The 16,404-nt window shown below is 38.0% G+C and overlaps 1 long non-coding RNA gene across 1 annotated transcript in view; it reads left to right on the top strand.

Moving 5' to 3' along the window:
- Positions 1–162: 162 nt before the first annotated feature.
- The window catches only part of LOC114561711 (uncharacterized), a 169,031-nt gene continuing 152,789 nt past the window's right edge, over positions 163–16,404 (top strand). The window contains exon 1 of the long non-coding RNA XR_003693389.1: positions 163–576. This is a non-coding gene — a long non-coding RNA (uncharacterized LOC114561711). The remainder of the gene's footprint in view (positions 577–16,404) is intronic.

The following is a 16,404-nucleotide window of genomic DNA, read 5'->3' as shown; positions in this document are numbered from 1 at the left end:
CTGACACACCATTGATGTCTGTATTAACAAATGTAATTCCAAATGCAGGCCTGAATCATCTGTCCACATTAGCCATCGACGTCATTTTAATAGATTGTATGAAGTGAAATGACGGCAGCAAGACAGTCCGTGTGTGTGTGTGTGGAAAACGTGGCGACGGCAATTAACCCTCACTAGTCTAGAATAGAAAGTACCGTTAGGTGTCGAGTTTGCGTTTGATTAAAAATAAAGCGCCAACTGTCCTGCCAACGCGTAGTGGACAGGTCTCTGGAAAATAAACTTTAAGGTAATTGTGAAGCATGTCACTTCGAAAGAGAAAGTCGACATTATTTAATTGAAAAAACCCTGTCACAGTTTAATGTAGCTAATACTTGGCTAACTAACGTTATTTTCCCAGTGTTGCTAATGCTATCACATAGCTAGCTAGCTTACTGACTAGCCAGCTAGTTGGCTAGCTCGCTAGCAGTCATGGAGTGAATTGAGTTCTTTCCAACAAAATGACTAACACAGCAACATTATATGGATATTTCACGGTCATCAAAAAGAAAGGACAATGGATTTCTAACATCAAATAAGGTGAGTCAGATACACCGTATGTTTATCTGTTTATTCGCTTGCTGGTTTCTTTCCTAATGGTTAACGTTAATTTTCCGCCAAGGATGTTATGGAGGCCATAAAGGATGCTGCGCAGTGTTGTTTTCCCTAGTTCGACAGCCTGGCGGATGGCTCGGGGGTTGCTACCGCTACCATATACTGCTACCATCACACCAAATTCCGTTCTCAATGTAACACTATGAAGTTTCTTTAAAGTTACTATATGCAACTTTTTAATGTTTCTGAAACTCAGTAATTTTTCTTCTAATGATCATAAATGACCTGTAACAGCAAAAAAGACTAAGGGGAAAGAACAATATATTTATATGCCCGTCCGATTTTTCCCTGGAAGTCGCATAACACATTACTGTGTTATGTAGTTGGTCACAGATTTCTTTGTAACAAAGAAAAGGTAGGAGTTTTCTTTATGTATGTATGTATGTATATATATATATATATATATATATATATATATATATATATATATATATATATATGCTTAATTGTATTTTAATTTTATTTTAGAAGTTATCATTTGTAGTTATGGCTGATACTGGGGCAGGGCCATCACAGAAAAAAAAGGAAATTAAAGGAAGAACATCTAAAAGCTAAAAGGGAAAGTGACAGACAAAGGGCGAGTCAACTTTGGTCAGGCTTTCAACAAATGGAGATAAATTACGGGTTTGTAAATAATTCATAAGGGTCAATGACGTGACGCACATTTTTTTGTGTCTATAAGGTTAAATTAAATTTAAATACATTTAATTTAAAAAAAAAGACAAAAAAATTACATTAATACCTACTTTTTTAGAGGCCATATTTTAAAGAGTTTGGTTTTAATTAATTTTAAGAGAATAATTGGCGATTAATGGCAAAAATGTCTAAGTGGTGTAACCGTCAAAACTTTGTACCAAAATTTTTATCTTGCTTAAAAAGGTCAAATTTCTTAATAAAAGATCCCATTAACTACTTGGGCATTAACGTAAATTAAAGGTTATTATACATATTTACAATATATTTTAAAATTATGCTGATATTTATTTTAATAATTTAGGGAATCCTGTCAGTCATGCTAGCTTCCTGAAATGTCAAGTGGTGTAACCACCATTTAAGGTGCCATTTTGTTAAAATCAGCAAGAAGACCACATGACAGGAAGTTACATCAGAGAAAAGGACCCCTGATCAGCATAACTGCTGCATCACAAGGTTAATAACTCTCTGATAAATATAAGTTATTAAGAAATTTTTAGGTTAAGTTCAGTTCTTTGGTTCACATGTCAAATGGTATGACCCAAGTAAAACATAGAAAAAAATTATTTTGAATAAATATTTGTATTTAGTGTAAAAACAGTGTTTTGATTATTTACACCAAGGCCATATGCTGATATATGTGTCCATTATAATGCTTGACTAATTTGATTTTACATTGAAATGTCAAATGGTGTAACCGGTTACACCATTTGACTCCTATTACAAGCCTCTCAATTTTTGGCCAATCTTTTCAAAATTTAACTAGTTCAGTTACTGGTCCAAGAGGTTATCTGAACTTAATTACTATTTAGAACTATTAGTATGTGTTCTTTGTTTGAATTTTTTAAAAGTGGTGGTAATTTATCCAACACTTAATTAAGATAACTTATTTAGCTTGGCTATGCTAAATCATTATAGTGCAAGGCCTTAGTGTTTAAAAAAAAAGTTTTACCCTTAAATTAAAATTTCCATATCATTCCATTGCAATGTTACAATAATTTCTTAACAATTTAATAACACAGAATGAGGCAGTTGAACTGTGACCTCTAATGTGTTACAAGAACAGCAGCTTTAAAATACCTAAAAAATTCAAGGATTATTTAAGTATAAAATGTTACTTAAATATTAAAAATGCCATTGAAAAAATGCAGTTTATCAAATTGAATTCCGATAAATGCACCAGAATAAGTTAAAGAGGTCATATTATGCTCATTTTCAGGTTAATAATTGCATTTAGAGGTTGTACCAGAATAGTTTAACATGGTTTAATTTTCAAAAAATACCATATTTTTGTTCTACTGCACATTGCTGCAGCTCCTATTTTCACCCTGTGTGTTTAGCTCTCTGTTTTAGCTACAGAATAAGATCTCACTTCTATTCCATCTTTGTTGGGAGTCGCACATGCGCAGTAGCTAGGTAAGGACTACTAGCCAGTCAGAAGCAGAGTATGAGGGCGTGCCACGCTAGCAGCTAGACAAGCATTATAACGTGTGTTACAAAGTGACCACGTTTGTCTCTGAAGTAAAGGCTGGACTAAAATAGAGCTGTTTGGAGCAGTTTGTGAACAGTGTTTTCTGTTGGAGGGGGACTTTGGGCTTTTTCACTTTGTACACCTATGACATCCCAAAAAGCATAATATGAGCTCTTTACCTGTAAACATGTTAAAGGGCATGCACAACCCTAAACAGACTTGCTTCTCCCTCTCTCTTTCATCTATCTACCTCTTTCTCACACACAAATACTGTTCACACACAATTTGTTAAGATGTTAGTTGTTTAATTTAATCTAATGAGTTATAATATATTTAAATATTTGTCATTGAAATGAAATTAAACGCCAAGTTCAGTAGTTTAGTGTCACTTACAAGCATCACGTCAGGTGGTGTAACTGGTTTGTGTCAAATGGGGTAACCAGTATTTTTCTTGAAAAAATGATAATGTGCACGTAAATTTATGTTTGATAAAATGTAATACTCTACTCCACCGTAGAAACACAATTTTAAGACTTTATTTGTCCAAGATTATTTAGAAAACAAATGTTTCCAGCACGTCTTCCACTTGATATTGCAATAACAAATATAATTTAAATTTAGAAGTAATCCTAATCAAATCTATTTTTGGCTGAAATTTGGAAATAGGTAATAGTTTTATTTGTATGAGTGCACTCACAAACAATGTAGTGGATGAAATATTAAATATTAATCATTCCTTTGTGGTTACACCACTTGACATTTTAGGTCCATTTGGTCCTACCTTTGTTAAAAAAAATGGTGAAAATCCTATTTCAAATGAAATAAAATGTACAATAACACAAAATATACATTTTAACGAAACTCAAGGATGCCTTCAAAAAATCTTTTTCAAAGTTTTTTCATTTTTTCATCTGCCCAACCCTTATTTGTCACTGACCCATAAATGACCCTGAGGTATGTAATATGTTACATTACATTTAGCTGACGCTTTTATCCAAAGCAAATTACAATTGCTACATATAGCAGAGGTAACACGCCTCTGGAGCAACTAGGGGTTAAGTGCCTTGCTCACGGACACACTGGTTGATGTATCACAGTGGGATTCGAACCCTGGTCTCACACACCAACTGCGTGTGTCATATCCGCTGCGCCATCACTGCCCCTATATGTCTATTTCAGTCATAAAATAACTTTACAATGCAACAATTTACAATTTTTATTTATTTTCAATCTGTATTTGTGTTGGCCTACTATTTTCTTTTCCCTTGTCCCCCTGTACTTGTGTAAAGTGTCCTTGGGTTTCATGAAATGCGCTATATTAATCTAAGTTATTATAACGTTGGTTGCTACAACAAACTCTTAATGCTTAATTGGCTCGTGACACAGTGACAGTGATACGTGGTTTCGCCGACGATACATCCAAAGTAGGCTTAAGGCTATTTTATGCTTCTGCGTCAACTCCACGCCGTAGCTACGTCGTTGCTCCTATGGCGTCGTGACCCTTTCGGATTTCTGCGTCGGGGTTGCTTTGCGTCTCGGTGCATTTCACCGCCATTATGCTAGGAAGCGATAAGTCTGAGGTTATTTGCGAGGTGTCTGCCAGCCAGTTTATGTCTCCCTGACCCTGTCTTTCTGCTTGAGCAGCACAGGTTGAAGCCTGAAAATATTGTAAACAAATTAATAACATAACTAATTACGCTGGTCGGACTGTTGAGCTCTGGTTCAGACTGATACCTCTGGTTCAGACTGGTCCTCATCCTCAACATGTCTTTTTCAGTCACGGGAAATACTTTTCAATACTCATAGATTGAAGCAGCAAACATGCAGTTTAAGAGTAAAAAAATGACATAACATTATTTATAATACGTTTCTTTGATTCAGAGCTGCTACATATAGTGTTTTGACCTCGACAACCCAGCTGCAAAGAAACAACCTTTACGACAGCAGGTGTGGTAAAAACATTAGCGGTTTTGTCCAAAGCGGAAGCTAGAATCAACACAAACTTAAAGTTACATATAGCCACTGTAACATCACTTCCAGCAAACTTTATGTGAGGGCAAAAGAGCATCGCCGATCTGCATTTACTGGACTGATCAGTCACTCGCCTGTTGATTGTCTGTATGGCGGCATGTGATCTGCTAGTTGCTTTTGTTTATGGTTATAGGCGGAGCTAATATGAGTAACCACAATACTGTAACGTTAAGCTTTTTAAGTTTTTTCAAGTATTTGTTTGCCAAGCAAAAAGCCTACAACAGAAATGACTATGTAAGTCATGTATTTGATACATGCATTGATACTTATTGATGTGACTTAATAAGCTTTTAAATATCTTGAAGTATTCTGCACTGACCTGTGCCTGTGTTCAATGTTTTAGACACAGATATGGTAATAATAATGGTCCATAATGATGTTAAATTGCTTTTTCCTTTTTGAAGAACGTAACATTTTCTGAGGGAGGACCCCTAAACCCCATGTCAAATATGTGCACCTAATTCTTGCAGAAACCTAGGGAAAACACTGGAATGTTATTTGGGTTTATATGAATTTACTTTAATTAACTTGCTTGGTCAATAAACATCAGAAAATAGTGATAAATGCCTGTTTCCTAGAGCTCAAGGCTTCAGATCAAACCGTTCAACAGCCGGCCCCAGTCTGGCCCCTTGTGGTTTAAGACCACTGATAACTCACTAACTCTCTTAACAGAACAGAACATGTGATTTACCCATTCTCATATGGCAGCAATCTGTAAATGCAATTGCTCCTCCAAACTAAATACTTAACTACATGTCATACCCCTCCACCACGACCCAAAGGGCAATTTGTAATCCCTGTTAAAAAACAAAAAGTCCTTGGTTAGCTCTTTCAAAATCATGAATTTAAGAAATCTCCTCCCTTTTGTGGCTTACATGTGAACCTGTTTGTGAAATACTTGAACAGACGGAAAAGACTGGAGATGAATTTATTTCCATCATCCTCTCTTCCCTTGAAAGCCGACAGAGGTGCACACTCAACACTCATGAAGTGCTTCTGTGTATTTGAAAGGAGCAATGTAAAGCTCTCACCAGAGCTTTGAGGCATAATCAGGACACAATTAAGATAATTTCCCAACCACTGCTGGTGGCGAGAAAAGCAATTTTTACGCCTTGTAATCGAGTCTGGCTGTCAGATTAAGATAGCACGTGATTTGAGGGAAATTGTCTTGGCTAACTCTTTGGAGTGGGATCCAGGTGGCCTCAGGTATCTCCTTGCCCGTTGAGGTTGCCCGTAAGGTAATATAGTTTTGATTTTGAAAATGAAAGAAACATTTGAGCGGTGGATTTTGTGTCTCTGGGCATTTGTCATCTTATTACCTGCCTCCGCTGCCATCTTCTTCTGCATCTTGTGACTTAAAAGAGCCAAGTGGTCCATTATCTGTGTCTCACTTTCTGTGTCTCCTTTTTTCTTTCTTTCACTTGCCATCCAATGGCTCAAAATTCAACACATAAAACAAAATAAAAAATAAATCAGTGCAGGATCTAAGTTTCTCGCAGCCAATACATTCAAAAAGATTTAATTAATTAAAAAAAACCTCTATAATGAAATGCTTGACATTAGTTCAAGGCAAGTCCAGTGTATTTGAACGGCACCTTCCAACAACAAAGCTTTGTCTTTCCTTGACCCTACTTGCTTTACAGAAGACATACATAGGATTTCAGAGTAACATAAAATAGAAGATTAAGATAAGCTAAAACTGAATAAAAACAGGAGAATAAAAGTACAGTGCAGTGAGAGATATGTATTTTTTAAGCCTTGATTCAAAAGAATGGAGTCAGATCTCTATAGATACATTTTCTACATGTTTTATTTTATTTATCTTGGTAGAAATTCTTTTTGGCATGATGTACTGTATTGCATTGTAGCCCATGTTTCTTTCTTCACACATTTCATAAAAAGTAAAATCACATTGTACATTTTTGATCAGGGTACATTGGCTTTGCAAACTATTCAGACATTCAGTCTTTAGAACCTTTGTTGTGGCACTCCAAATTAAGATCAGGTTGCTTCCATAATTGAGTTGAGACAAGTAACTTGATTGCACTCCCCCCTGGTGGCAAATTCAATTGATTGGACATCATTTAAAGGCACATGCCTTTTGTATACCAGGTCCCACAATTCACAGTGTTCCACCAGACCAAAAACCAAGCCATGAAGTCCAAGGCATTCTCTATACACCTCTAGACCTTTTTGGGCAGCAGACATTTGCACTTGTCATTGCAGAAAAAACATGGGCTACTAATAATATTAAAGGACAAATCCTGCGTAAAATGAACCTAGGGGTTAATAACACATGTGTAGCGAGTCGACTGTTCTCTGGGATTTGTTTTCATGCTAATCGAATGTGACCAGTTTTAGCGCCATCCGCTAATTGGCTTATACCGCTAGTCGGGGCACGGGTAAAGTAAAAAGAAATCGCTATTTCTATACCGCTAACAAGGCTCCAAATAGCACTACAGACAGTTTATTAAAAAGTTTGTAAAGACAGTACTGTTCACGTATACAGGCAGGCGCCATCTTGGGAAAACCAACATGGCATCATGACTTTGCGTAAACAACAAATGGCGTGTTATCTGTACGCATTTTGAGCTATCTGCGTGTATGTCTACGCTGTGTACAGCGGAGGTAAACATACTTTCATACTACTCGCTACAGCGAAAATGTCCATGTAATATAGGTCAACGGAGGCCAAACAGCGTTGATAAACACGCTAAAAAACGATTATGCGTCTGATAACACGCTAAAAATGGCATACGAATTGGCGTATAATACATACTCCACTTTATGAGATCAGTCTGGGGAAAACAGTCAGGACCAGTCGAACGACGAACGCAGTGTAACCAGTAACCAGTAACATACAGTACAGGCCAAAAGTTTGGACACACCTTCTCATTCAATGTGTTTCTTTATTTTCAAAGCAAAGCAAAGGGTGGCTACTTTGAAGAATCTAAAATATAAGACATGTTTTCAGTTATTTCACACTTTTTTGTTAAGTACATAATTCCATATGTGTTCATTCATAGTTTTGATGCCTTTAGTGAGAATCTACAATGTAAATAGTCATGAAAATAAAAAGGAAACGCATTTGAATGAGAAGGTGTGTCCAAACTTTTGGCCTGTACTGTTGCTCAAGCACGGCGTTCGACTGGTCATGACTGTTTTCCTAAGATGGCGCCTGCCTGTATAAGCGAAAGGTACTATCTTTTCAATAAACTGTCTGTACACAAAGCTCTCAATGCTTCGGTTTACATGTAGGGACCCTCATCATGCTACCGTGGAAGCATGGTGCTATTTTGAGCCTTGTTAGCGGTATAGAAATAGCGATTTCTTTTTACTTTACCCGTGCCCCGCGACTAGCATTATAAGCTAATTAGCCGGGCCAGTTGGTTCAGTTCTAGTACCATATTAGTTAGACCTTACAATTACTGCGTGTAAATATTTAGTAAAAATTCCAAGTCTCTTTGTAAGAACTGTGTGTCTGTGTGTTGCAACTTGTTGTAACTTAGTGATGTGGAAATCTCCATTTAGTAAACACTTGCATTATAACAAGGCTACGTTTATATTTAAACACAGCTCTAGCAACCGGGCCCAGGACTCTTCCTAAAGCTGGCATGCAGCCACACTCAGTTTCCAGATCTAGGAGGTAACCAAGAACCAAATATCAACTCTATCAATACGAAAATGGTTAACGTGTTGCTTTATCATTATGGGTTTTTGTTTATTGAATAAAATGACCCCAAAAAGTACATTTATTCTATTTTGAATTGAATCTTTTAACACAAGAACAGGTGCAAAAAAGGTGAAAGGGTCTGGATTTTATATATATTTTCCCCTGAGGGGATCAATTAAGTATTCTGATTCTGATACTGTTCAGCCACTGTATCTAACCATTTATTAAAGGATCCTACTATGTTGTATAGCATCAAGTCAATAGCCAAAGTCTCTCTGTGTTACAGAGAGTGGAAGGGAAGAGCAAGCGAGTTAAAATTCCTCCCCCCACTAGATGGCATCGACGGACTAGAATTTAATATTCTCTCAGCCAGGACCAGCCTTCCCACCCAAAATCAGCTTGCTCAGTGTGTATAAATCCCTCATCTTTGACTGGTATCTACTATTCATTTGGCCAGTTGTTAAATGATGAAAGGAAAAGATAGATTATTTGATGTATTTATTGAACATTAATTTTTAAAACACAGCTGAGATCAAGTACCATTATGATGATTATTTTGTGCAGACATTTCAAGTCCAGTTTCCTCTTCTGACTGGTTGTCTCTTGATAAATCTTTGGTTTTTTTTCCTGTAGCTTTAACAAAAATGAAAATATATTCAGCACTAGAGGTACTTCAGTTCAGTAATGTGCACCTTATTATAATAATAATAATAATAAAAAAAAAAAAACATTTATTACTAAACAGGGAAATAGATACCTCTGCAGTAGCTTCTGCTGAAGGGTTATATTTTACATTCTATATTACCATTTCAACAGATTTATCGAATGAATTAGTTGCATTACAGTGTCATGCAGCAGTAATGAGGGCGATTGCTTATATCTCGTGAGTTTGAATTCATCCACGAAGAGTTGAATAGTATGGCTGTGGCACTCGTCTTAAACTTTCTGCAGTTTTGACACAGAAAAAAGAAAAGAAAAGTGTCTTCTGGCTTGACTCTCTAATTTTCATATTTTATTTGCTAAAAAAAGACTCCCATTTGTGTGTCTGTCGAGGTCAATTTGGATTGTAGGGCCCTGGCAGTAAATGGCACAGGCAGACTGTGGAATCCCCTGCGATCGAGACTGGCAGGGTTCAATCAAATGATGAGAGGAAACACATTTGCATGCAAGTGGATACGATGTTCCCTGACACCCCACCCAAGAAAAGGCTTGGTTGTGTGAAATTTTGCTGAACTTAAAGACTTCAATATATATTTATATAAAAAAAAAAAAAAAAATCAACAACAAAAAAGTATCCAATTTGCCTTCTGATTTGTCCTGCATTGGGTTTGACTCGCTCAATGTGAAAATCGGCGACCACAGTTAAGTGCATTCTTGAATGCGTTGACAGGACATGAGTGTGTAGTCCACACACCTCACGTATTTGTTTGACTGTGTCAGCAGTAGGGGTCCCATGTGGATTCTCCCAAATGTTAACAGGAAAGTCTCCCACCACCATAATTCTCATTAATCTGCAATGATTCTTCATGGATGTAATCAATGTAATCTATCTACTAATATTGCCACTCTGTTTATCCATATTGTAATTCAACTACTTCTGTTTCTGTCTACTGTACACACAAACTCTCCTTTGCATGCGCCTGTCTTACTAGCAGTGACTGGCAGCTCTTTTAATATGCAGACTAACACCAGACAACAATCTATTGTATCAAAGATCCCCTACACACAAGCCACACCTAGGGGGAAAACTGACTATTTAGTGCTATTCAACCGGACTAAATGAGGCAGGTGTGAAAGCCTCCTTAGTGACCTTATTGTTACTTGTTTTAGATGAACATTCTCAACACACTGCCGTTTGCGCTTGTACTTTCGGGGTTTCTGCGTTTTATTTCTGAGCGGTTTCCACACGAATGTATACGTTTCAGCCAGTGGTCCAGTCATGTTTTTAAAGATGTTTTTTTTTGGGGCTATTGCCTTTATTTGAAAGTGGATAGACATGAAAGGGGGGAGTGAGATGGGGGTGACACGCAGCAAAGGGCAGCAGGTCGTATACGAACCCCGCGACACTGCAGGACTCAGCCAACGCTCTTACTGGGTGAGCTATAGGCCGCCCCATCCAGTCATGTTTTAAAAAGACTCTGCTTTGAATAATAATTTGTCTATATTTTTCCACAAAAGAAGGTTCAATAAACTGCTTAGTAAATCTTAAAAGCATATTTACTCCTTCTACCTCACTGAAAAATCTATGCAAATGTATTTCATTCAACTGCTAGAAGGTCCATTTTAAGTGTGTGTACACTGGAGGCTTCAAGTTTCCACATCCCACTTTATTACTAAGTTTATTTGCATATTGCGTCATGATTGGGTGCCATGATTGGGTATGTAAACGTTTGTTTTGCACATTATGAGAAGGAATGAGAAGGACAACATGACCATTTCCAATTTTCTCTCTGTATTTTGTCGTTTGCAGGAATAGGCTAACATTTTCTTCCACCAAGAGATTTGATAAAATATGAAATCAACAAATAGCCTATTCTTTCAAAAACCATTCAAACACCTGACTTGCTACATGCTGGTGTATCCTAAAAGATTACAGTTTGACCTCCACATGCCATTTCCACCAATCTCCACGCTTGGGAGCGTTTTTTTATTTTGTTTTTGTTTTTGACGTCCGTCACTCGCATGTCTAATGAAACAGATATATGCCTCCATTTTATTAAATGTATCACTCCGCACTGGCGTGTCTCACGGAGATTCCCACATTTTTTTTTATGCTTCAGGTCTATTTTTGTCGCGTTTAGAGAAGCGTAATCTGCATAGACAGCTGTTTAAATGACACAAATATCCCGCTGTATACTGTGCGTGTTCTGAATGTATTAACCGTATCTTCAACTGTTGATCAATGTTTCCTGTCAGTTTGTGAGCTTGCCTGTTTCACCACAGGCAGATTGCCCTCACCCGCCACGGTGGGCGGGGAAATAAAATCCAAGAATCTATACATAAACACTGTTTTTTCGCATGGAGCCTACATGAAAACTGTTTTGGCAGTGTAGATTGGATGACAGAACTTGTACGCGCCGCTCCCGTCTCGCTGCCGTCTCGCTGCCGTCTCGCTCATGCCTCGCTTCCAGTGATGATTCCCATTCATGGAACCAAAAAACTTGCAGCTCACATGTGCAAACTTGGCTGTGGTTTATGGACTGAATTTGTTACGGTTCGGTTTTGTAGTAGCGCTACACGATATATCGTATTTTTATCGTCATCGCAATATCAACAGGGGCAATATACACGTAGCGAAAGGCTGCGACATATCGCGATAGACACCAAACATATTTTGTTAGTTGAAAGAAAATGTGCACTTTAAAATGTAACTGTCAATTCTTTTTTTAGTGGTGCCTTTTATACTCAATATAATGTTCAATCTGTGCGTAAAAAAATGTTTTAAATTCAACAAGCAATTTGTATGTATCTATGAGTAACCGCGATATTCACCAACAATATTGCATATTTTCCTCATGTCAGGCAGCCCTAATCTCTAGGCTACAGGTCTTAAATGCTGATATAAGTGCAAATAAGTTCAGCAGATGAATTTGTTTTCTAGTGTCAAACACTTTTTTGAAGGAAGAGGGGCTTTAATATATTTTTTAATGCTGTTAAATTGTTTGTAAGTAATGTTTTTCGGAGTGTCTATTTGCACCCCCGGTACGAATAGCCTCGGCCACACAGTTGAGCTATTCCCACCCTGTGACGTAACAACAAAAACACGTTGCTCGCGTGCACCGAATTCATGGCGGACGTTCATCTTCCATGACAGCAGAAACTGGCATATTAGGAGAGTTTTGTCTCTAAAGTTTATAACAATTGAATTTCTAGCGGAAAATGGATACTACAGTTGCGCTTTCTGTCTTCAGTGAAAGCATACAACCGTTAGTTTGTTAGCTAGTACCTATTTTTTGTATACAGTACCGTTACCTAGCAACCAGGGCTTAAAGAAACCAAGTGGTAAACAGTTATACAACATCCTGTAAGAACTGTTAGGTGAGTGGTTAGTACGCTTGCCTTTGGTATGGGATTTTGGAATTCGATTCCGCTGTGATCTTATTTTTTTATTTTGGATTGGATAACTTGCATGCAATTGCTCAAGTCAGGCCCCGCAAACGTGAAATTTTTCTTTTTTTTTTGCAGGGTAGTAGGGAAAGACTCATGAATATGCCTGCTCTGGTTGGGTTGGTTAGGTTTAGGCAAGAGGAGTGGGATTGGTTATGGTTAGGGTCAGAATGTCAGGGCGATAATATTCCAAAAAGGTGTAATACATGAGTAGTATGGATAACTGTGTGTAACTATATGCCAAGGTACTGTAAATGCACAGGGGTGCAAATAGCATACATTGATATTTGTACCAGACGGGGTATTAATAGAACACATTGCTGTGTGCACCGGCGGGGTACAAATAGCATTCATTTCTAATTGCACCAGGGTACGAATAGCATACACTGCTAATTGTACCAGGGGTGCAAATAGCCTCACCCAATGTTTTTTTCATGATCAGTTTATAAACCCACAAAATACTCCTTTTTTATCAAATCCCTAAATGATGCACCTAAATGTACAGTGCCTGTGATTTATGTGGTTCAAAAGTTACTGAATTGGCCTCAATCAGTGCTAAATAAATAATTAATAATAACAATAAATGCCCATTTTTCAGCTAAACTCACAGGAGCTGAAGTGTTTTACCGCTGCTTGTTTGAAAGGAACTGAACAGGATCTTGTTAGTGAGCCGGTGCAACCCAGACCACCATAGGTTGACAAATGCCTACAGATAAATATCAACCAAACATGAAAAGTGAAAATATAAGAACACAGAAGGTGTTTGTGGTTTTAAGGATTATAATTTTAAAAATTTGTTATTATATCAGAATACCATCCTAATAAAGCAGACATTTTATATAAAAGTAACTCCCAATCAGCTCAATCCTTCTGTACCTAAACACATCCAGGTGCTAGTCACCCGCATGGTTTCAAGTTGTGTTTTAATACTAAAACAAAAAAACAACAACTTCCAGGTGAGTTCCCACCTAAAGAGGTGTCAGATAGCACAAACAGCCTCATGTTCCTACACGCTCCAGCCCACAGCAGCTGCTATCTCTCGTTGCTCGGCCTTGTTTTTAAGTCAACCTCACCACAACAAAACCGATGTGCAGACGAGATGGCACGTTTTGTGAGATTGTTGTTGAATCTCTAGCGTGTAATTTAAATTCCCTTTGTCTCATATTAACATTAAAGGAAATGCCATTGCCAATGTAAATACCTATATTTTATATTTTATTTATTTTAAGACGTTTTTTCTGTTGTGCATAGTTCTGTGGATTCAACAGTGTAACAACAGCACCGCATTAGAAAGCAAGTTATAGGTGTAACAATATTTCCCTATTATACACAGTATAAATTACTATTAGTCAATGTTTTTTTTATATTTTAATTTCCATTTATTTTTGTATTGTATGAAAATATATTATTAGACTCTTGTGTAATTTATCACAGTGGACATCAAGTCAGATTTTATTTGTCAGTGTGACAGTATTGTGTGGGTTCAGTTTAGTTGAATAAGCCTACCCTGTATTATCTCAAAACAGTTCTGTAACTTAATGTTGATAAGAAAAGATTATGCGCACTGACTTTAAGTGATTACACAAGCGAATTTCTGTAACACGCAAACCTGGAAGGAAGGAAAAAAGTAGAGCTGGGTATCGGAAGGCTACTCAATACCTTTTTAAGGTATTGACAGAAATAACCCAGTACCAAAGAGTATCACAACTTCTCCAGTCAAACTTTACCTGCAAAAAAAAAAAAAAAAAAAAAGACTACTTGTATGTTTGTTTTTTTCTTGCAGAAAATCGCCACAAGCGTTCTTCGATTTATTGCGACCGGTGATAGGCCCAGCTAGTGGTGGAGTGGTGGTGACATTTTATGAAACTGAATGTCACGGCAGACATGTCATAGTAGGAGAAGCACAGGTGTATTCAAGCCCATTACTGATGGCTGCATTCCACTTAGGAGAGGCCCTGGTGTTGTACATGCTGACTCTCTGAAATAGCTTACTGGGACACTTGATGGAACTGAGCCATCGTTAAGGTCACATGTGTCAAACTCAAGGCCCGCGGGCCAAATCCGGCCCCTTGTAGATTTAGATCTGGCCCGTATATCCATTTGGGTTCACTATACATTTTGGCCCACCTAGTTGTGCGCCAAACCAAAAACACAGGAAAGTGTTTTTTAAACTGCAATGACGTGACATTCAAAGCAGAATATGGCAGATTTGCCGACTCTGAGACTCAGAAATTCCCCCAGAAGGAACTCTTTTGATGACTTTTGTAGGGCTTCGTGTCAACACAAATGCGCCAAAAAGCGTACAAAAATGTCGGGAAAAAGCAACAAATTTACCAAATGTCTGACAAAGCCACAAAAACTTCGGTAAAAAACATCAAAAATGAGGAAAAAAGCTATCAAAATGTGACATGCAGTAACAAAAGCACATCAATAAACTCTACATGTCCGGCCCTTGGTGTTATTCTCTTTTTCCAGTGTGGCCCCTAGTGAAAATGAGTTTGACACTGGTTAAGATTATCAATCTCAGCTGTGCTTTTCCTACTATGACAAGTCAAAAATGTGTGCTGTGAACGATACCGAGCCATTGAAGAAGGTGACTGCAAGCTAGCAAACAATCTATGTAGACGATGCATGATTTCAAAAAATGTCTTGAGGAAAGAAAAGCATTCGACACGCATGTCAGACCTCAAGGCTACACAGCTTTTGGTGCGTAACAACATAAACATAACTTTGTTTTCAAGAAAACTTGACATGACACCTTTATTCTACCTGGGACATAATACTGCATCAGATCACCGCTCCGATGTGTATCATAGCCGTTGCAACTCATGGCATTCTGGGATAACAGCCAGCTCCCCTGTCCCGCAGAAGGTTCATGGTAGATGGTGATGAAAAATGACTGCAGGAAAGGGGATTTGGCGAGGCACTTTCGCACAATGACATTGTCTGAACTACAGCCTCCTCGGCGTGCCGTGCCTCAGCGACAGGCAGCCCTTTAGTATTTCCTGTCAAACAGAGCATTGTTGCTTTTAGTTCACCTTAAGTGTCTAGACAGTGGTTTTCCTGCTCCGTTGGTTCTCTTGGATTGAGGCCAAATCTTCACTCTTGGAGGTGATAAGAGTCTTATCTTGCTGTTAGAGGGGCTAGAGACTGGAGCAGAGCTCAAGTGAGTGTCACTCAGGTGGCAGTGTGGGCACCTTTTAAGAGCAGCAGGGATAGTCAGCCGGCTTACTCTACTGACAATGAACGAAACTCCCTAACAGCCAAGACCTGCATATTCACTTTGACTCATTTATTTGAAATCAGAAGCGGAAACTTTTACAACCTCTCCTGTGTGGCTGATAAGCATTTTGAGTTGTCAGCCGTACAGAGAGAGAGAGTTCAGGTATTATTTATGCCTTGCTCATCATTGTTTTCTTTCTGTATTAGAAACCATTGTACAACACATGTGAAGGGCATGTGAAGGTGGGCGCCTATCCAATAAAACGAGAATACTTCCCCGAGTTATAAACAACACTGAATAGCTTGGTAACAAAGGCAAACAACCGTTTCCAAACGGAGCTTTTTTACTTTCCCGCACCACAATGATAAATTATGAGATTGAGGTCATCCATTGACGTACAATGAACAGCCTACATTCTTCCTGACAAAGTGCAGGAGGGTTATACAACGACTATTCAAATGCTTCCCTTTATGCTCGTCTTTGCTGGAAAATGGTTGTTGCGAAAAGTCCAAGGTCCCTCAAGTAAAAATCAATCCGTGGATTGTGCACTGGTCC

Source organism: Perca flavescens, chromosome 9 (genome assembly GCF_004354835.1).
Source record: "Perca flavescens isolate YP-PL-M2 chromosome 9, PFLA_1.0, whole genome shotgun sequence".
Taxonomy (NCBI): domain Eukaryota; kingdom Metazoa; phylum Chordata; class Actinopteri; order Perciformes; family Percidae; genus Perca; species Perca flavescens.
This window is presented reverse-complemented; position numbering and strand designations above follow the sequence as displayed.